Genomic DNA, 21,868 nt, shown 5'->3' with positions numbered 1-21,868 from the left:
GTCAACACACAAAGGGTAAATACAGTACAATAGGATATTTTGAGAGAGAAAGACCACATTCACACAATTTTTCTCACAGTATATGGTTATAATTGTTCTATTTTATTATTGTTCTTACTGTTAATCTTTTACTGTGCCTAATTTATAAGTTAAAGTTTGTCATAGGTGTATATTACACATATGTATATATAAAAATGTACATACATAAATGTACATATCTACATAAAAAACTAGTTTACATAGGGTTCAATCCTACCCATGGTTTCAGGCATTCATTGGGGGTCTTGGAATATATTCCCCATGGATAAGACAGCACTACTATATTGTTAGAGTTCCTTGTCTTAAATAACTAAAGTAGATAACTCCATGACTGATTCTCCTTTGGCTGTCAATGTCAATCTCAAGTCCACAGATAGTTGATCACTTGATGAGAACACAGTGCTAATGAGACCAAGGGCATGGATTTGATCATCTTAGGCCAGTTAACTTCACTTTAGCTCGCTTTCCCCAACTGTGGACGAATCAGGATGAATCAGAAAGAAAATTATTCAAAATGCATGCCCACCTGAAATACCTAGTTATTTGGTAAAATATGTATTTCTTTTCTGTTTTTAAAGACACCCAAATGGTTTAGTCCTCCTATGTGCCACATATATAACCTGATCCATCTTATCTCCTGAGCAGCAAAACGAAGTAAATAACAAGAGAATCTCATCCTTCCTACAAGAGCTGTATAGGGAAGGGATGTTTTCTGCTTTGATTTGATAGCACCAGCGTCAACAACAGGCCCCAGCACACCGAAGATCCTCAATTAATCCTCTAAATCATTTTAAAATCATTTTACAAGTCACTCTCAAGTAATTAAGGGCTGGAACAAATTATTCTAGACCAATGTGAGACCACAACCACAGAATCAAAATGAAGTCAACAGGATCCATGCTGTTCTGCCTGGAACGTAAATGACTACACAGAATTCCACCCTGGGTAAGACGGTAGCTCCCTCACAGTTTACAGCAAATACAGCTAACCTTGTGTTACCTGCATCCCATTTTGTTTTGTTGAATTAGAGAAACTGAGGGAAACAGTTTTCTACCTCATTTACCCTTAGAGTCCTCTGCAGACAATCCTATTTCCCTGTCTTCCCACAGAGAAAAGCCTCCCTGTTTGTCTTCCAGCTTTTCTGTTTCAACCCACAAGGCCCCATCTCCTTTCCCAGCCTCTCTCAGAGAGGACAGGCTGCTCTGTGATGCTTCCCAGCCCAGCCTAACCTGCCCTTTAATTGGCTGGGAGAACCGCAATTTAGAGACTCTCCACTCCTAACTGTACTTTTCAAGTCTCGCCTTTTCTGACTCCCCTTTCATTGCATTTTCCAGGCAAAGGGCCACAGCTGCAGAGGAAGCACGGCACCTCCTTCCCGAATTAAGAGCACTTCAGTAAAGTGGTTTCGGGAAAAGAAAGAGACACCATGCTGGCTAATCCCACTCACAGCAGGTACTTCAGTGAAGCCCTCCTTTATTTAACAAGAGCCACACTCGCCCTGTATTGCAAAGAGATAGCACTTAAGCGTGTGGTACCATCCATTTCTTCTGTCCCGAAATAAACTTTGGCATCCTGTCTATTTTTGCTGCAGTTTCCAAGGCTCCTAACTCTCCCCAATTCCTCACTCCCTTATCTATCATTCCTTCCAGGCAAATAAAGGATTCTCTCTTTAGCATTTACGATGTGTGCATTTTTCACCCAGACCAAACCAAAATCTGCTGTAGGCATATCCCTGTCTTACAGCCTCCCCCCCCCACTGACATTCCATCATCCAAATTCTAACTTAGAGTCTGTTTTCTGCACATCAAGTTTCTGGACCTGAAGTGAGATTTGGTGAACCTCCACGTGGCCATATATTCTCTTTCCCTAACCCTATAGTGATTTCACTCTACAATCAGAAATGCCTCATGTAGAATTTCAAGAGGTCCCTCTGGCAGCAGGAGCCACATAACTCAAATGGCCCTTACCCGTATGCTAAAAATACATATGTAATATGTCACCATTCACATTATATATGGCACAAGAGTGAAATTCCCAAACTTCCCTTATTCATTCAACAAATCACTATGCTTAAAGCTGGCCACTCATTAGACTCATTGGAGAGCTGTAAAATACTGAAGCCTGGACCTCCTGCCCCTGAGAAATTCTGATTTATCTGGTCACGTGTGGGGTCCAGGCACTGGTACTTCTCAAAAGCTCCCCTAGTGATTCTAATGTGCAACCCAGCCTGACATCACTGTTTTCAAGGAAGTCATTTTACAAATTGATCATGATGGATTAGTATGACCAAGTTCTCACTAGAGATAGAACTTAATAGAGAAAGTCCAAGGACATAAATTTTGGGATCTTCTAACTCTAGACCTCTTCTTCCTCTCCTTACTAGACTTGTGCAAAAATTGAATGATAGAACAAGTTCAGCACTAAATTCCATGGGGTCTAGAAGGGTTTCTCTCTGCCATATCACAGATGTTACAGTGAACCCCAAGTTTCTCTTCAAAAAATCAGTAAGTATGTCAGTATGTTCAGCTCTCTTATTCTTTAGTTCTCTATTTTCAAGTTTAACTTCCTTGTAGTTTCAGTAAACAACATTTACCACCAGTTCTGATCAGTATTTCACATCCCTTCCCCATTCTGACTCATTCCGGTCACCTGCTCCAGTCACCTGCTCTGGTCACCTGCTCCAGTCACCTGATCCAGTCACCTGCTTTGACCCCTGCTTACCTGGTCACCACCAAACTACCCACCCCACCACTCCAGCTCGTACCCCTGTTCCCTCTAAAACAGCCAATCAGAATTAGACTAGACTGTGCGGTCTAACTCTAGCCAATAGGGGAACAACTTAGCAACAGGGGCGACCTCCACCCAGCATAAGTACCCCTTCCCCTCCTTGTCCAGGTGTGCACTCGCCATTGTTCCATCTGTGAGCTGCACCCTTCTATAGAAGTAAAGTGCCTTGCTAAGGAAGTTTATATTCAAGTGCTACTTCTTATGCAGCACAGAAAATTCTACTTATAACAACAGGGCACAGCACTTAATACAAAGTGGCAATCAAGAGATATTCGTGGAATGGATAGGTTTTGCACCTACAGTTACATTCCCCCAGGGTGTAGCTATGGCAAAATTATAACGGGGCATCTTCAGGCCTTAACCAGTTGAGGCTAGAGAGTGAGCACGGGGCCTTAACAAGCAGTACCAGGACTCGTGAAGTGGCTCACTTCTGTTATCCCAGCACTTTGGGAGGCTGAGGCAGGAGGATTGCTTGAAGCTAGGAGTTTGAGACCAGTCTGGGCAACATAGCAAGACTCCATCTCTACAATAATTACAATTAAAAATTTAGCCAGGTGTGGTGGTGCATGCCTATATTCCAGCTACTAAGGAGGCTGAGGTGGAAGAGTGGTTGAGCCCAGGAGTTCTAGGCTGCAGTGAGCTATGATGGTGCCACTGCAGTCCAGCTAGGGTGACAGAGTGAGATTCTGCTTCTAAAAATAAAATAAATTTTTAAACAGGCAGTACCTCTCTCATCCCCATTTCCCAGCTAAACCCCAGATCCATTCACCCTCCAGTGCTCTAAGGAAATGGTTTTGATCTGCTCTATGTGAAATTTATTGACTTGGCCAAACAGGTCCGGGCCTGATAACAGAATGCTGAAAAGGGTTTGCCAGAGAATAAGAAAACTGACATCTTCTCAGATTTCAAAAGATAATCTGAGAGCAAAGGTTCTTTCTGTCTTGGCTTCTACTAAGCGCCCCACTGGAAACTGGTTTTAAAATGGGGAAAAGTCTTCTCCTCACTGCAGTGGAATGGAAACAATGGCTGCCCTCCTGCAGAGCTTCTCCTCCGAGGAGAGAGGTGTGTTCCCTTACCCCACAGCTTCTACCCACTTGATTCACAGATTAGAGAAAACTTGCAGCAATCCAAAGTCCATGAGCAACAGCATTCCCTAACACAAATACATATGGCACAAAACAGGAATACACATTCCACTGCAGTGAGGAGAAGACTTTTCCCCATTTTAAAACCAGCTTTGCAGTTAGGTAAACGTAACAATCTAGAGAACTGTCATCTATCTTTCAAGTTGTCCTTTCTCCTGGAAGTCAACAAAGTCAACCAACAAAACTATAGACTTCTGTTTCACTTTAGGGAAGTAAAGAGAAACAGAATTTGCAAGTCTAGAATTCACATCCATCATACACCTGTAACTTGGTACTAAGCATTCCTTATCTCTGAGAAAAGCAGAAAAAAAGACAGACATCAGATCTGAACCGAAAATTTTGCAAATGAGTGAGTGAATATATGTATATTGAGTGAGAGAATATCTATACAGAATAATTTCAAGTTTTTTAATCGAAAATCATGTATGTTTATTATACAAACGAAAAGATACATGGCTTGACTTTGCTTATGGTATATTTGGTTGTTATTAGCATATCTATGGATAAAGTCAATTATATTAAGTAACCTAATTATAACATAGCATCATTGCAATAATAGTTCCAGACCTCAGTGTGGAACTTAGTTAAATATATACAGACTTATAATTAAATACATGCATACTTATAGTTAGGTAGCTCTGGAATCTTTCCCATTGGTCATTTTACATCATGAAGTTACAATATAACAAACTATCTTCTCAGTTGATAAAGTTTCTTTGCTTGGCCAAACTTTAGTCAGGTTCCTGAATCTTCTCCTAGGCTCATCTGTACACTTCCTTGTAAAGTCTAGTTTTACCAAAGGATTCTGCTAAGTCAGTTAACAGGAACCTCCAGTAGAGAGTACTCAATAACTTATCACCTTCAGTAGCTGATTGGGTTCCTCATCCTCCACCATCCCCCACATGCTGTCTCATCCCCCTGGCCTTTCTTCAGCAAGAATCCTGGAAGGTTGTTGGTTTAGTCAGAATCCCCATCCCCATTGATGTTTCCTCCTAATACTTTTCTATCCACTGATCCTGCCTCGTTCCTTAGCTACAAATTCTCACTTGCCCATGCCATATTCACAGTGGAGCCCAATCTCTCCCCTCACTCCCCATACAGGTCCTCATACCTAACTTGATGGTCCTGAATAAAGTCTTACTTATCATGCTTTAACAAGTGTCACTGAATAATTTTTTTCTCTAACACAGAGCACTAAGTAGACGCTGTGTAATTATTTACATAATATACTGCAATGCTATTAAGATAATTCTGTTAATACCATACTTCAGTGGAGTGAACCAAACCAGCATCCTAAATACCTAATTGAAACCTCCAAAAAACTTACTCTCAAAATATAATTCATGTCGAGGAAGGATCTAATTCATTAACTGTACCTAAGATTTTCTCATCAATTGGGATGTTTCAGACTTGGTACTGAGGTACAGGAAAAATGTTCAGATATGTGACATTTTTAATCCATTCCATTTATTCCACAAGCATATATTAAGGACCCAGCATATACCATGGAACAAGCTCTGTGTTAAAGGAAGATTATTTTAAAATGAAGCAATCTAGCAAGAGAAAGAGATATGTGGGCAAATGTCATTTCGCTACACTGATGTGACAAAGACTGCATAAGACATCCAAGCAAAGTGCTGACAGGGTACAGGAAGGAAACTCTCACCTCCTCCTGAAAGGGTCAGGGGAGGCTTCTTGGAGGAGGCAACACTAGCACTTGGTCTTAAATAATACGTGTTTCATGGACACAGGGAGGGGAACATCACACATTGGGGCCCGTCGAGGGGTGGGGGAGCTAGGGGAGGGATAACAGGGGGTAGGGGGATTGGGGAGGGATAACATTAGGAGAAATACCCAATGTAGATGACGGGGGGATGGATGCAGCAATCCACCAAAGCATGTGTATACCTATGTAACAAACCTGCACATTCTGCACATGTACCCCAGGACTTAAAGTATAATTTAAAAATAAATCAATCAATAAGTGTTTGCCAGCAAGCAAATTCAGAGGCTTGGCTGGAAGACAGCCACCTTGGGAAGGATGGGTCAGAATCTTGGGGCTTGGGAAAGTGAGGGGTGGTAGGTGGTGGCGTACCTAGAAAATTCAGAGATAGCATGCCTGCTCTTTTGTGGTAAAAACAACAGGCTAGAGGGAATCATGTGAGTTTCTGGGGATACACAAAAAGATAGAATGATCAAGCCCAGTAGGAAGCATGGGTTAATGTCTGAGACCTGAGTCCTACAGAGACCTCCATTTTCTTCTGACATTAATTGGCAATGGAAGAGGTTCCAAATCCCTCTCTATACATTTGCATAATAAAAAGCTGCTGAGCTGAGCCCTATGCTAGGGAAGCTCATTCTTCAATGTGACTTCCAAAGGCACAGCCTTGCATCTCACCATCTGTGACCTCATTTGCAGGCATATAGAACAGGGGAGTGATTTCAAAGCCTAGAAACTTGCAGCCCAGAATCTGCCTTAACTATTTCTTATCACCAACTAAAGTTTACAGGTTTGAAAGAAAACAAAGTGCCCAAACCACCATAGATGTACTTTTTACCCCAGGAAAGCATCTTCACAAAAGATGCAGCACGAATTTCTATGTGCATAGTTTAAGCGGCCATGTGCAGAAAAGCCTAAGGATGCAAATCTTTTTGTTTATTTAAAAAATCAACATGTAGCCTATGCACCATGTGAATGTTAGTTAAAAATGTGTTTCTCACAAATTCATTAGTGTGTGACTTTGCATATTTTTAAGATTTGGGGGTTTCTTTTCCACCCAGGTGTTAGAGATGATAATCCAAAATACACGTGCAAAGGTACAGACGACAGCACCTTACCGTTAAAACTCGGGTGACACTCTGCTTCCAGAGCTGTCTCCTCCCAATCCTAAACATTGGAGCAGTACCTGCAGTGCATGGACTGCCTGGAGGCAGCTCTTCCAGAATGGTCTTCTAACTCCTGGGAGACCTGCTCAAAACCCAACAGGCTTCCGAATGCAAAGTCCTCTGGAGGACCAGAATTTTACTTTCACGTTTCTAATTTGCATATATTATTCACTACATTCACAGAATAAAAAATAAAACTCTACTCATACCACTCAAGTGTTTCTCCTAGAGTTTCTTCCCTGGGCCTCTCCTCTTTCTCAAAGCCTGGTGTTGTTAGGGTAATACTGTTTATACACTATACAGTTGAACCGTGCCTCTTAATCATGTTTATCAACCAATCAAACCGTGTCAACTGCTCCGTAGCAACACAACTCCCTCTGTTGTTCAATTAATTCTGTACACTGCCCAGCAATAAGCATTGAGTCAATAGAGATATCTTAATAGTTTCTTTGAACAATGAGAAACTTTAAACCATTCCAAATTAGCAGAGAAGCCACGGCTCTGAATATATTGTCCACATCAAGAAATTCAGTCTTACTTTGTCTAAACAACTTTGCAAGCACGATGCACAGCCAGCATTGTGACTAATTGTGACTAACTGCCAGATAGGCTAATTGTGACCCAAAGGAGCCATTTTCACCCCCATAAAGAAGAAGAAGTCTATTTCACATGCAAATAACAAATGATGTCCATAAATTACTTGTGCTCACACAGTTGCACATACACATCAGCCAAGGCAATTTATTCTATGTCGCTAAACATCTTGATCATCCTAACTGTGAAGACGTAATGGGGAAATACTGCCAAATGCTTTCAGAGATCTCTCATGTATGGTTTCTCCCATCAAGATGAGTAAAAGGCAGAACGTTTAAGGTTGGCCTTGTTGAATCTAGAATCTAGGCCTTGGAATTCAAGGTTCAGTAACTCGAACCCTAAAAGGTCATCCAAGGATAATCAGGAAATTGGGAACTCATCCTGGTAATATCCTGCTACTCAACCTCAGTGGAGTCTGACGTGGAGGCCAGGGTGCTGACATGGTATCAGAACATGGGACATTCACCTGGTCAATATCCAGTGCTAGGGTGCAGCCTGCATATGTCAGGTTAACAAACAACATTTAGACCTGAATATGATTTGGTAAGCAAATAACTAGAACACGGGAAGTTTCAATTTGTTTACAGGACTTTTTTTTTTTTTTTTTTTTTTTGCGACAAGAATCTCACTCTGTCACACAGGCTGCAGTGCAGTAGCATGACCACCTCTCACTGCAGCCTCAACCTCCCGCGATCAGGTGATCCTCCCACCTCAGCCTTCCCAGTAACTGGGACTACAGGCAATCATCACAATGTCCAACCAATTTCTGCATTTTTTGTAGAGACAGGTTTTACCATGTTGCCCAGGCTGGTCTCGAACTCCTGGCCTCAAGCAATTGTCCAGCTTGGCCTACCAAAGTGCTGGGGTTGTAGGCATGAGCCACCAGGATATTTGTTAAAGTCAACCTCTGGGTGTTGGTAAGTGACTGTGGTCCGTTCTCATAAAGAACGGTGAAGATGGTATCTAGATTCTGAGTCCCTCCTCTGGGTGGTGCTGAAAAGGCACGAGAGAACAGCAGTAGAATCAGATCCCCCTCACAGGGCACTTCCTATCAGTCCCAAGAATCCTCTGTCAACACATGACTTCAGGACAAACATGTTGCAATTCATTACATCGCTGATTATCTTCCACTAGTTACATTTAAATCGGCGCTTCCCTGATGGCATTTTAGGCACCAGCCTCATTGCGGCAGCAGCCCATTTACAACGCAGGGCTCTGGGAGAGGTACTTCCGGGAGGATTTCCACAGATGGCTGATGGCATGCATTTTGTGTTTGGCAGGCATACCGTGACTCTCTTGAGGCTTCACAGCAAACTGCGAAGTCTTCCAGCCTCTGTGGCTGAATTTCAACCCCTCTGGCCAAGGTAGATAGTGTCTTAAGGGATCTTCTTGAGAGTCTCAGGCTCACTGGAAGTTGTTGACCACAAACAAAGCAAAGCCAAGCCTGAGTTTACAACAGGCCACCTACCCCCCAGTCCCTGCCAGAACGCAAGTGGATTTCTGGTATTGGGAGGGAAATTATCAAACACTGCTCAGAAGGAAAGTCAGGAAGGCTTTCCTACCAACAGTTTCCACCAGGCACCAGCTTCAGCTGGCAGGGCTCTATGTACAGGACTCATGCGAGGGAGGTCTGCAGCCCCATCTGGGTGGATAGTGCATCCTTCCAGGCTGAAAATATTGGTCTAGACAAATCCTGTCAGACATAATGGGAAAGCAAGAGTAGACAATGGACCTCATGTGGGCAGAGGCTTCATCCAGAAATCCATGTACCTGCGGGCAAAGTTTGAAGTTCCACTTTCATTCATGGAACAAAAGCTTCTGAGTGCCTTTTATGGAGCCAGACACCGTGCTATATACTACGAATAGAACAGCCAATAAAAACAGACATTTACTCAGACATTTAAAAATATTAACTATAGACTGCATAATTATCCTGTGCAACATTCAGAATGAAAAACTGATGCTGCCTATTAAACACATCCATTTTAAGGTCCATTCTGATTTCACAGATGTTAAAATGTAAAAAATGTACATCTCCTGATAAATAAAAAAGTGGTCATTCTTGCCTTTACTGGGGGCAGATATTAAGTAAATATTTAAAGGAATGTGTAATTACAAGTAAAATATTATCAATTTTGATAAGTGTCTTATAAGAAAATAAAGCACAAGCTTTACTGGGACACATGTTCTGAATCATCATCGTGTTATGCTGACGTTCCAAAGTGTAAAATTTTCTAAACCCATCTCTAAATTATGGAGTCACCTGCTCTGCATCTTGAAGCCTTGAATGTAACCTGTGCCATGTGGCTCAATAGAAAAGTGCAACCTTGGGGTCAGACAGACCTGAACTTAAATCCCAGCTATGTGACATCAGAGATTTTGTCTCCTAAATTAGATGTTAAAAATAAAACCACTCACCTAACAGACTGGTAATGATTTAAATACATTTAAAACTCCTGGATCCTCATAGGCACCTAATAAATGAAATAAATAATCATTTTTTTAATCTGCAAAAGAGTTATGACTATAATTAATGGCAATATCTATGGAGAGGACAAATTCCTAAATCTTAACCTAACCCACAAATTTCAGTCCAGAGCTGTTTGAAAATTTTGCTCTCAGTTTCTGAGTATGTCCCAGCAAAAGAGTGGATTCAAGTTTTATCAGTTACTAGCTACTCGTTTTTCATGGATTTCCATCTCTAAGAATGTCTTACTGAGGCCCAATGGGATCAAACACATTCATCAGTTTAATAGCCTTGTAAACAGTGATACAAAGAACAGCATATAAAAGTGGCAAATGAGTTCAGTGGGATGAATGAGTACCATATTTCACCCATTCTGCATTGCACATTTGTCTTCAGGCTTTACCATATTGAAATTTGGTCATTGCAAACACAATATGATATTGCATCGTATATTCAATGTCCTCTTAGAATGGCTGTTGGCCAGACAAAAATCATGACATGAGTGTCCTTACCAGAGCTTGTGCACACCCAGCTGTCACCCAAGTGGTATCACAAGGCCATAACAATACCAACAAACAAAGGAATGTGTGTCCCAGTTGTTTTCCAAAAATCTTCACTGACACCTTCTGGGAAGATCAAGAAAACACCAGCACTGCAACTTGCAGGAAGGATGTTAGTGGAGTGGAAGAAAATCCCAGAAGTCAGACCCTACAGGTGGAAAAGTTTTAGAAGTTTCTGAACTAATTCATTGCACTTATCTTTGTATGAATGCACAGGGGTAATATGCAATTTTTTAATATCTATGTTTAAAAGAGCTTCTTCAATTCAAATAAATTGAAATTCTAAAGAAAGCTATGAATCCTACTTTAATGGACAGATGTTTTTCCTTCTTGGTGGTGACTGACACAGTGCTGTGTTTCATCTGATGTTGGACTGGTCAGATAAACACAGTTTTTGAGTTCTAATGATCAAAGAAAATTTTTTGGGAAGGGAGAATTTAAGGCAAGCCCTAAAGGGTAAGATTCAAATAAATAGATAGGAAAAATAGAGCGTAACATATGTGAAAAATTATCCTGGAGTCTGGAATTCAAGAGAGCCCATCTTGTGCTACAGTTTTAAGTAAAAATGATTGATTAATCTCTGAAAGGTACGTTGAGGCTGAATGGTGGGTGTCAATCTAAGGTAGTGGCCAATGCAGGCAGTTAAGGAGTCATTGAATTGATGAAAATCTTGTTTAGGAAGCTTCCACTGGTATTATAGCTGCACACAGGTAGGACTGAAGTAGAGAGACACTGAAGTCAGTCTCCTGGGCATGAAGAAATAAAGAATTCAGTAGAGGGCTGGAAGCTGTGGTCACCCAAACCACCTAAAAATGAATACACTTGGTCAGGCATAGTGGCTCATGCCTGTAATCCCAACACTTAGGGAGGCTGAGGCGGGCAGATCACAAGGTCAAGAGTTTGAGACCAGCCTGGCCAACATAGTGAAACCCCATCTCTACTAAAAATACAAAAAATTAGCCAGGCGTGGTAGGCACCTGTAATCCCAGCTACTCAGGAGGCTGAGGCAGGAGAATCACTTAAACCCGGAGGGGCAGAGTTTGCAGTCAGCTGATATCACCCTATCGCATTCCAGCCTGGGTGACAAGAGCGAGACTCTGTCTCGAAAAAATAAAATGAATGAATTCACAAGCTAAATAAAAGGAGCAAGTCTCCTTGCCCCTGTCCAATATTTGCTGCCCCTAAGCTACTCCTCTAGAGAAATCCTGATTGAAGAAGGAATGGGAAAGAACAGAAAGAACAAACAAACAAACAAAAAACACACATAAACAACTTGATGGAACTTGACAACTGGTAGCAGAGAAAAGGATACCGTTGTCAGAGAGGATTCCATGTTTCCCAGCTTGGGTAAAGAATCATCATAGCCTAAGCAGAAGTAGAGGAATCTAGAGAAAGTACATTTTGGAGATTAGATGACTAAGGAAATGTGAATAAAGCTCTAATTCTTTACTTTCCATCTTAAAAACATGAAGGCCAGTATGATAACATGCAAGACCAAAACCATCCAGTATCTTCTTCTTTATACTATAATAATTTAAAAACTCATAATAACAAGGAAATAAAGGAACCAATAGTATTGATGCCATAATCATCTGAGCTGCACTCACAAAAGAAGACAGTGATTCTAAGAGCTTCAAATAGAGTGGCATGGTTTGTTGATTTTGCCACGATTTTTATGGATTGAAATTATGCAGCATAATCATTAAAAGATGCACAGGTTTCCTGGGAGCCTCATCTGTCAAAATTCAAAAGAGAGGATGGGGAAGAGAAGAGAAATCCCAGAGGAGGACACAGAAAGCTGGTGCATTTAGAGCAGAGCAAGCAGTAAGAGCATCTAAGTTCTGCAGTTTGGAGGAAGAGAGGCTTGGCGCTAAATGCACATCCCAGATGTTATTTTGCATAGTGCTTTTCATGTAGAAAGTGTAAGAATTTGGAACGTTTGGCACTTACAGGGATACATTAAAGGAAAGACTATCTCAGGAGCATCTTTGTCTTCCCTGATGACATTTCCACGTACCTGCAGAAATAATGTTGTTCTGGCTTTAGGACGCTACACTTCCGGTCCTGAATCTTGCACATACTGTGCAGTTGTGTGGCCTCTGATGAAAAACCAGCCAGCCACACTGGACGCATCTTCCCCTAAATTATATGAGATAGGTGACCCAGTGATCTTGCAGGTACCTTCTGGCTCCAAGAAAAATGCACAATCTAAGTGAAGAATCTCAGATCCCAGGCATACCGCATGCTCAAAGTAACTACAATGTTATCTTCATACGATACACAAAACATTAGAAAACTTATGAGAGCACTTGATCATCTGAAATGAAGCCTATCACTTAAACACTGCAATACTGTTATGCCTATGATAATATTGTTTTCTCCATAAGAGTTTTTTTTTCTTTCCAGATGCCCATATTTTGAACCAAGTATGCTCCCTAAACCATGAAACTTTTTTTTTTTTGAGACAGAGTTTTGCTATTGTTGCCCAGAGTGCAATGGCATGATCTGGGCTCACTGCAACCTCTGCCTCCCGGGTTCAATCAATTCTCCTGCCTCAGCCTCCCAAGTAGCTGGCAGGTATGCACCACCACACCCAGCTAATTTTGTATTTTTAGTAGAGATGGGGTTTCTCCACGTTGGTCAGGCTGGTCTCAAACTCCTGACCTCAAGTAATCCACCTGCCTCAGCTTCCCAAAGTGTTGGGATCACAGGCGTGAGCCACCACGCTCAGCCATATTCTTTATATATAAAGCTGTAGTGCTTTCTAAAATTTTTCTCCCAAATCGAGACACACAAAGCTCATGAGTTGTGAATGAAGACATATAAATTAAATTTTAGGTGCAAAACACCAAGGTTATTATAGTAAGTCTTTCTGGCATCCTGCTTTTGGTTCTGCTGCCTAGCACGGTTGTTTCATGTGGGGTCTCTTCCGACAGTATCGCCCAGCTGGGTGGTTGCAGTTGTTTTGTTTAGAACCAAAATTCCAGCCTTATACCATACAGAACCAGGAAAAAAAACACTACTTTATTAGAAGCTTGTCTGTAGTTAACATCTAAAAGACAACCAACAGCTTGGGAATAACCCCATGCCTTAATTACTTGTACTTTCAGAAATTCAAAGTCCAAGCAAATATACAACCACAATTAATTAGAGAGAGAGGAAAAGAACACTTATTAACATGGAAATTCTTGCTTTATGAAAGCATTAGGAGCTAACATTTTTTAACCTTTTTGCCACCTTTTAATTGATGTTTTACCACTTAAACTTTGGTGTTCTAGGGCACCAAAGCATGATTCTTTTCCCAAATATAAAGTAAAAATATTCATATACTCTGTCTCTCTCTCTCTCTTTTTTTTGAAGCAGGGTCTTGCTCTGTCTCCCAGGCTGGAGTGTAGTGACACAATCATGGCTTACTGCAGCCTCAACCTCTTGGGCTCCAAGCAATCCTCTCACCTCAGCTCCCTAAATAGCTGGAACCACAGGCATGCACCACTGTACTCGGCTAATTTCGTACTTATTTTTTGTGGAGATGGGGTCTCCCTATGTTGCCCAGGCTGGTCTCAAACTCCTGGGCTCAAGTGATCCTCCCACCTCAGCCTCCCAAGGTGCTGTGATTTTAGGTGTGAGCCACCAAGCCTGGCCCATATTTTCTCTTTTTCGATTGTGATTTAGTTTATCAGGTGTTTATTGCAAAGGAAAATATATTTCATTTCATAAGTCATCGCTCATGCCCAATCGCTGGTTTTGAAGACATCAAGGAGCAGTTAATAACGGGGAGAACTCCCCAGCCTCCATCCTCCTGCACTCACTCTGTCCCACCAGCAGACACACACCACCCTGCAGAAGCTCAACAGCTGTGGAAAGGAAAGTCCAGGGCTCCAGTGTCCCTGAGGGGGCCTTTTGGGGCTATCTTCTCTGTTATATCTTCGCTGTGTTCATTTTCATTAAGAAGAGAAAGTAAAATAGGTTCACCAGCAAAGATAAAACCCTGCATTTAGGTCCTCTTTGCTTTTCTCTTGCACTAAGATATCATGAAACTGGCAACCTGAAAATCATATTCTCCTCCTACAGAAAGATTTAGTGAGAAAAGTGAATCAAATGGCATTTAATGTTAAATAAAATCCTGATAATAGGAATTGTTAGTTGACTCAAGAGACATCTTCTAAAAGCAACAAAGAATCACCCCAGCCCAAGGCCTCTTACATCACTCCACCAGAAGCACACTAATAAACTACCATCATAGGGGAATTTCCCAACTTGGGATAGCTTGACTTTTATCACAAATAAAAAATCCATAAAAATAGGCAAGACATCCACAAATACTGATTTAGCACTCACACCCACACTGAGGAGTTTGGAACTAAAATGGGATGATGCATTGATTTGATAGGCAGAAGACTTCTGATTACAAGAATGTGATCAGAGACAGCAAATCCATTTTTTGAAAGAAAGCAGCAATTTCTGTAAAGAAAGTTCTGTCTCTGAAAAGATTAAGAATAGGCCCAGGGAGGCATCAAAGGAAGATATTTCTAGTCAGAGAAAGAATGATTTGATCACCCCAGAAATAGAACACTTGGTGGCAGATCAGAGTTCAAGGGGAGGCTCAGGGGCTGTGCTTTTGGTAACTCCCAGCCTCTACCAATATCACCCCAAATTCAGAGGGCAGGGATTGATATGTCTCATTCATAAGTATATTTCTGGGTTTTCCAACTGCTCATTAAATGAAGACCAGCCAATTTATAACCTCATCCAGGATCTAATTATGACTTTAAATGTCAAACTATCTACAGTTACAAACTGCATTAGAGTTATTCCACTACCAAGAAAAAATTCATATTGCCAAGGAAGACAAAAATAACCCAATTTATTTACCCATTGTGTTTTCTTTAGGTGTTTTTTTTTTTTTTTTTCTTAAAAAAAATAGGGTCCCACTCTGTTGCCCAGGTTGGAGTGCAGTGGTGCGATCATAGCTCACTGCAGCCTAGAACTCCTGGGAAAAAGCGATCCTCCCACCCCAGTCTCCCAAGTAGCTGGGACTACTTGTGTGTTTTGTATTTGACCTTTCTTAAACACTGTAACATAACTTGTGATAAACATCATTACTACCTAATGTATTGCCACAAGACAAATCTCTGACCTGCCGTTTCCTTCAACAGCAAAATTGCTACTAATAAAATACAATTAGAGATCAAACATAAACTTTATTTTTCATACACATAAAGAATAAGTTCATCTTATTTCCAGCAAGACTAAATTATAGAAACTCTGTACAGATCAAATGTTCCTTCAGAGTTTTTTTGAGGATGAGTTTCAACACTTCTTACTAAAACAAGCATCACTTCTTAACAGAGCAGAGGTGAAAGGACACCCAATTAAAGTGAATGTATACATACATTTCTATCATAAGTACATTTGGCAATAGCTTTATGATGTAATACCTTATTCCTGCTTCTAAAAGAATTGTCAGCTTCCTGACGTTCCATCTATCACTAACTCTTCTACTGGAAACAATTAACATTAGGCCTTATAGTCAAATGTAGCCCCTGGGTAGGTTCAAACATTCAAATGAAATGGGGCAATTAACTACAGAAATCAACTTTCATTGACTGAAGTAAATTCCAAGTTGGGGACATAAACGGACCTAGATATGAAGACATAAAGAACAAGATAAGGCAGGAATTTTGAAAATATAGCCCTTGGTTATTCAATAGTTTCAATTGAATTAATATGAAAAATTATTTTCTTTGGATTGTTTTACCTTTCAAATATTATATCATTCAAAATGTGGGATGGTTCCTGTTTTGTTTCGGTTTGGGTTTTGCTTTTGTTTTGAGATGGAGTCTCGCTCTATCACCGAGACAGGAGTGCAATGGTGCAATATCAGCTCGTTGCAACTTCTGCCTCCTGGGTTCAAGTGATTCTTCTGCCTCAGCCTGCCAAGCAGCTGGAAATACAGGCGCCTACCACCATGTGCAGCTAATTGTTGTATTTTTAATAGAGATGGGGTTTCACCATGTTGGTCAGGCTGATCTTGAACTCCTGACCTCAGGTGATCCACCTGCCTCAGCCTCCCAAAGTGCTGGGATTACAGGCATGAGCCACTATGCCCAGCCAGTTCCTATTTTAATAGGAACCAAAGACAGTGAAGAAAGACCCTAAAGGTCAAACCTGGTGGTAAAATTTCTTTTCTACATGGTAAGAAAAGTCCATATTTTAGGTGTGATTTAAGAGGAAATGTTACATACTTTAAGAAAATACTTTAGTATACTCATTTATGTCACCAAAGGCAATCAAAATATATTTATTAAGCTCCCCTGATATACTCTGCACAAAGTTATTCAAGAATAAAACAGTTCCTTCCCAGAAAGAGCTTATAATCCATTAAAGGAGATAAAACTAACTAAGCGAAATAATAAAGTACTAAATTATCAGATCTTATCAAGGTTGTGGGAATCCAGGCTGCTATGTCAAGCTCATGAGTCGACACATGTAAAATATACCCTTTTATTTGCAATAAGTTTTAGAGGATAAGGAAAGAACTTTTCATAAAACTCAGTTTTGAAGTTGGTCTAAATCACTTTAGTGAAGGAGGAGCAATCACATGACTCAAAAGTAGAAGGAAAAATGTAAAAGCTAAATAAAGTCTGCAAGATATTCCTTTCATAATCGAAGAAAATAAAGGAAAATGTGTTCCTGAGAGAGGTGCTCTGAAAGTGAGCAAGAGCAGGCCGGGGAAATTCTTTCTCTCTGCTTCTCCACCTTCTCCCTCCCTCTTTCTCAAAATAGAGGGTTGACGTTTGAAACTGTTGCCCATTAATCCACCCCAGGGTTTATCTCACTGCTACTTTCTGAGCCAGGCTGGTTCCGCCTTCCACATTGGGACATCTCTGCCTCTTTCCCTCTTAACCTTCCCAGCTGCTTTCCATCTCCCTCCTTTCTCACCCAGAAACCTAAAGGAAAATCATCCTAGCCAATTCTCACACATTCTCTCTCACTCATCACCAATTTTCTCACCACTCGGTGCTTCATTTTGAAACAACTTAAGACCACACAATCAACGAGAAGTCAAAGGCAGACTGATAGGGTTTGATTCTGTGTCTCCACCCACATCTCATGCGGAACTGTCATCCCCACATGGTGAAGGTGGGGCTGGTGGGAGGTGACTGAATTATAGGGATGATTTCTTTTTTTTCTTTTTTGAGAAGGAGTTTCGCTCTTGTTACCCAGGCCGGAGTGCAATGGCGCAATCTCGGCTCACCGCAACCTCCGCCTCCTGGGTTCTGGCAATTCTCCTGCCTCAGTCTCCTGAGTAAGCTGGGATTACAGGCATGCGCCACTGTGCCCAGCTAATTTTTTTGTATTTTTGGTAGAGACGGGGTTTCACCATGTTGACCAGGATGGTCTCAATCTCTTGACCTCGTGATCCACCCGCCTCGGCCTCCCAAAGTGCTGGGATTACAGGCATGAGCCACCGCGCCCGGGCCTATGGGGATGATTTCTAATGGTTTAGCACCATTAGACATGGATAGGTCAATTTCACTGATTAAAAGTAAGAGACTCTTGACCGGGTGCAGTGGCTCATGCCTGTAATCCCAGCACTTTGGGAGGCAGAGGCAGGCAGATCAAGAGGTCAGGAGTTCAAGACCAGCTTGACCAATATGGTGAAACCCCATCTCTACTAAAAATACAAAAATTAGCGGGGCGTGGTGGCACGCACCTGTAATCCCAGCTACTCAGGAGGCTGAGGCAGGAGAGCTGCTTGAACCCATGAGGTGGAGGCTTCACTGAGCTGAGATCACACCACTGCACTCCAGCCTGGGCGACAGAGTGAGATTCTATCTCAAAAAAAAAAAAAAAGTAAGAGACAGCTGAACCCTCATGTTGCCATTCATACAAGTCCTTGTTTCAATGATGATTTCAAATGGTTTAGTGCAGCACCCGAGTGCTGTCTGGTGACAAAGTTCTCACAAGAGATGGTTGTTTAAAAGTGTGTGGCCCTTCCCCCCTCACTCTCTCTCTCCCCTGCCGCCATGGAAGATGTGTTTGCTTCCTCTTTGCCTTCCACCGTGATTGTGAGTTTCCTGAGGCCTCCCCAGCCATGCTTCTGGTTAAGCCAGTGGAAACATGAGTCAGTTAAATCTCTTTTCCTTATGAATTACCCAGTCTAATGTATGTCTTTAGAGCAGTGTAAAAACAGACTACACACAGACCAAGAGAACTCAGCATCCTGAGTGGGTTTCACTGCCAAATGGAAGAAAGCAGGACGTGCCCACCTCATTACGTAATCATAACAAAGCATAAAGAAACAAAAATTGGAGGGCTTAATTCACTGAGTGATGTAGAGCAATAAGAGAAAATCTATTGCTTTTTTAATCCAGGAAATACACAAAGTTGAGAACAGCAGTCTCCTAGGAGAAAATATGAGGCAACTATGACTAAAAGAACTAAGGCTGAAGGCAATTTTTCTCCAAACTGTTATCATCATTTGTGAATTACTTTTTCTCTTTAAGAAAAAAAAGAAAATTAATAAAATGGAAAACATTTCAAATCACAAAAGTTTGTGCTATGGAAGATTTTCAAAATGGTAAGCAATCTATTTAGTTTATGTTTTCCTAATTAGTTCTATTTAACTCTGGTAGAGATTAAACCTTATTAAAATCAGTTCAAAACTCATATTTCAATATTACATTTTACTCTAATATACAAGGAAAAGCAAGATGTGAGGGGAGGGAAGGTCTTTGCCAAGAGCGTGCAATAATGAAGAAAAAAAGAACTTCAAGAATTTCCTACCCTTTCCTGCAAACCACCACTGCCATTCACACTTCCCAGTAAGGTGGTACATGCTGTTCCCTAAACACATTTTCATAGGATCTGACACACACTTCATTCCATCTGTGCTGGTCACTGTCCCATTTACGAGTCAAGAATCTGTTCCCATGGCCCTTCCTCCATAGCACTCTTCCTGAATCCCATGGATGACTCCCTTCTCTGAAATTCTACAGTTCATTCCTCGAATCTAATCATTTTCATACTAAATAATAATTACATTTTAGAAATATATTTTACACTGGGATATTTTTTAAAACAAAGACTATGTATACTGTAACTAGCACAATATCTGACATATAACAGATGCGCATTAAATATATGTTGAATGGGAATTTTTTGACATCACCTATGCTGTGTATAGTCATCAACCAAAACTATTTTATATCATTGAGTAATGCCTCTATATTATTTTTATCCCCTTGAAGGTGTCCTTGTTCATGAGATTGTTGTTCTTATTTTTGTTGTCTTTTTTCTTTTTTAACTTGTTGCTATAGATAGTGAGTTGTTTGAGGATATGCAGTAAAAGAACTCATTAATAAGCGTAAAAGGTGAATCCCAGCCCCTCCTTTGGCTGTCCCTTTGTCTATGTGCCCCTTGTTAGACAGAGGATAGAAACTGCTCATCCCGCATTTCTACCCTCCTCTATTAGCAGAGAGTGAAGCGTGAGGTTTACAGCATGATCCAGCTCCCACATTTCTTCCCACAGAGCAGGTGCTCTTTTCTATTATCATTTTATTGAGTGATTATCAAATGGGATAGAATTGCATGCTGAAATTTTGTGAACTGAATTATTCATAAGAGTGAATTTCAATATACTGAGCATCAACTTGCCATGCCTCAGCTAAGGTTCACAAATATTTTCCTTACAGAGAATTGTTGTCGTAATTTTATTGGGAACAGGGATGTCAAATTGGCAAAGTTCTACTATTAGTAATGGATCTATAAACCACGGAAACAACACTGTACCTGCAATCAACAGACAGGTTTATCTAGCTTGTTTCTTTTCTTTTTAAGGAGAAATCCTCAGATTCCAGTTACAAGATTTACAGCATTTCAATCTCATGCCCTATAAAATCTTATGTTCGGAGGTTAATAAAATGAGATTAATCCAGAGATACTGCATGTTGGGTTCTTCTCTCCCTTCAAGCACAATATACTAAATGAAGTGCAGTCTATACAGAGACTGCAAACCGCTGACTACTCGTGGAGGTTAGCTGCCATCCAGTGGCTGAAAGTATAACTCACCCTTTGACCACTGCTTAAAGAGCTAAGGAAATACAAAACGGATCCATGTCTAATGAGAACATCAAAGGTTATCAATTATTTACACTTACTGTCTTATATTTACAAAGAAGACAGAATGGTGGGAAATTACTGGATGCTTTAACGCATTTTTCACTTGTAACCCATAAGAATCACTTTCAAAAATTTCCAATTTAGAAATTTTCTCTATCTATATCAAATGACCAAATTTAAATAATAAAATAATCATAAGTAATAAAATATATTTTACTTTGTGGAAAATATTGAGGCAAAAACTTTTATCTCAATATCTAAAGAAGAAAAGATATAAATATAGCCGTATAGTAACCCAATATTGATAGTTACATAGTGAATTATTTGAGTTGATTTTGCTCATTTTCTCTCATTTAAAATTTAACATCGTTCTTTTAAGATCCTTAACCACTTTTAAATAATTCTAATACTAGTACTTTTAAATATACTTTATTTTTGTTATAAAAATAATACAGTTGATTGGAACATTAAAAAAATCACCATAATATGAGCACTATTAACATATATTCTTCTACTCAATGAGAAATATTCTAGCTCCCATTTTCTTAATAAAATACACACATGCATAAGTATATATGTGTGTGTATATATATATATATGTATATATACACACACATCTTTATTTTTAGATTAAAATGTATCATGTACCCCTTCTCATATTATTGAACATTCTTCAAAATATGAACTAACAATTGTATACCATATAGACTATGTAGGCCTTGATTTATTTAGCCAACTTTTTTTTTTTAACCTTTAGATTGGTTCCAACTTTTTACTATTATAAATAACAGTATAATGAATATCTCTGCATACAAATCTTTAGTATAAATCTCTACTTCTTAATTTCAATAAATTATTATAAAATTCCTCTCTCAAAAATTACACTCTTTGGTTTCCATGAGAAATTTAATGTAATGTTGTTCATCTTTACCTATACGATAGATGCGAAGTGGAAAGTCGCTATCTTCTTGCAAGTTTAATTTGCAAGTCTTGGACAGCAGTGAAGCTCAGCATGTTAAAAATATTTATTGGGCATTTGTGCTTTGCTTTGTTTTTTATTTTTGTAAATTGCCTGTTCATGTCCCTTCCTATTTTTCTTCTGATAATTTTCTTTGTATTGATTTTATTTTTAAGACTGGATAAAGATACAGCACACATCCAGAAAAAGGAATAGCCACTTCAATATTACTCTCATATATAGTAGAATTGAAAAAGCCACTAAAGATTTGGACCAAGATGACCATTTGATTTCTATAAAAAGTATA

General features: G+C 40.1%; 1 protein-coding gene and 1 long non-coding RNA gene across 12 annotated transcripts in view; one reads left to right on the top strand and one right to left on the bottom strand.

The window, feature by feature from the left end:
• Positions 1-21,868, bottom strand: part of DNAH5 (dynein axonemal heavy chain 5) — a 385,840-nt gene that overhangs the window by 276,016 nt on the left and 87,956 nt on the right. The gene's annotated exons all lie outside the window — the stretch shown is intronic.
• LOC118151594 (uncharacterized) overlaps positions 15,974-21,868 on the top strand; it is a 36,536-nt gene continuing 30,641 nt past the window's right edge. Inside the window, exons 1-2 of the long non-coding RNA XR_004739990.3 lie at positions 15,974-16,150; positions 18,857-19,062. This is a non-coding gene — a long non-coding RNA (uncharacterized LOC118151594). The remainder of the gene's footprint in view (positions 16,151-18,856; positions 19,063-21,868) is intronic.

Source organism: Callithrix jacchus, chromosome 2 (assembly GCF_049354715.1).
Source record: "Callithrix jacchus isolate 240 chromosome 2, calJac240_pri, whole genome shotgun sequence".
In the NCBI taxonomy this organism is placed as follows: domain Eukaryota; kingdom Metazoa; phylum Chordata; class Mammalia; order Primates; family Cebidae; genus Callithrix; species Callithrix jacchus.
This window is presented reverse-complemented; position numbering and strand designations above follow the sequence as displayed.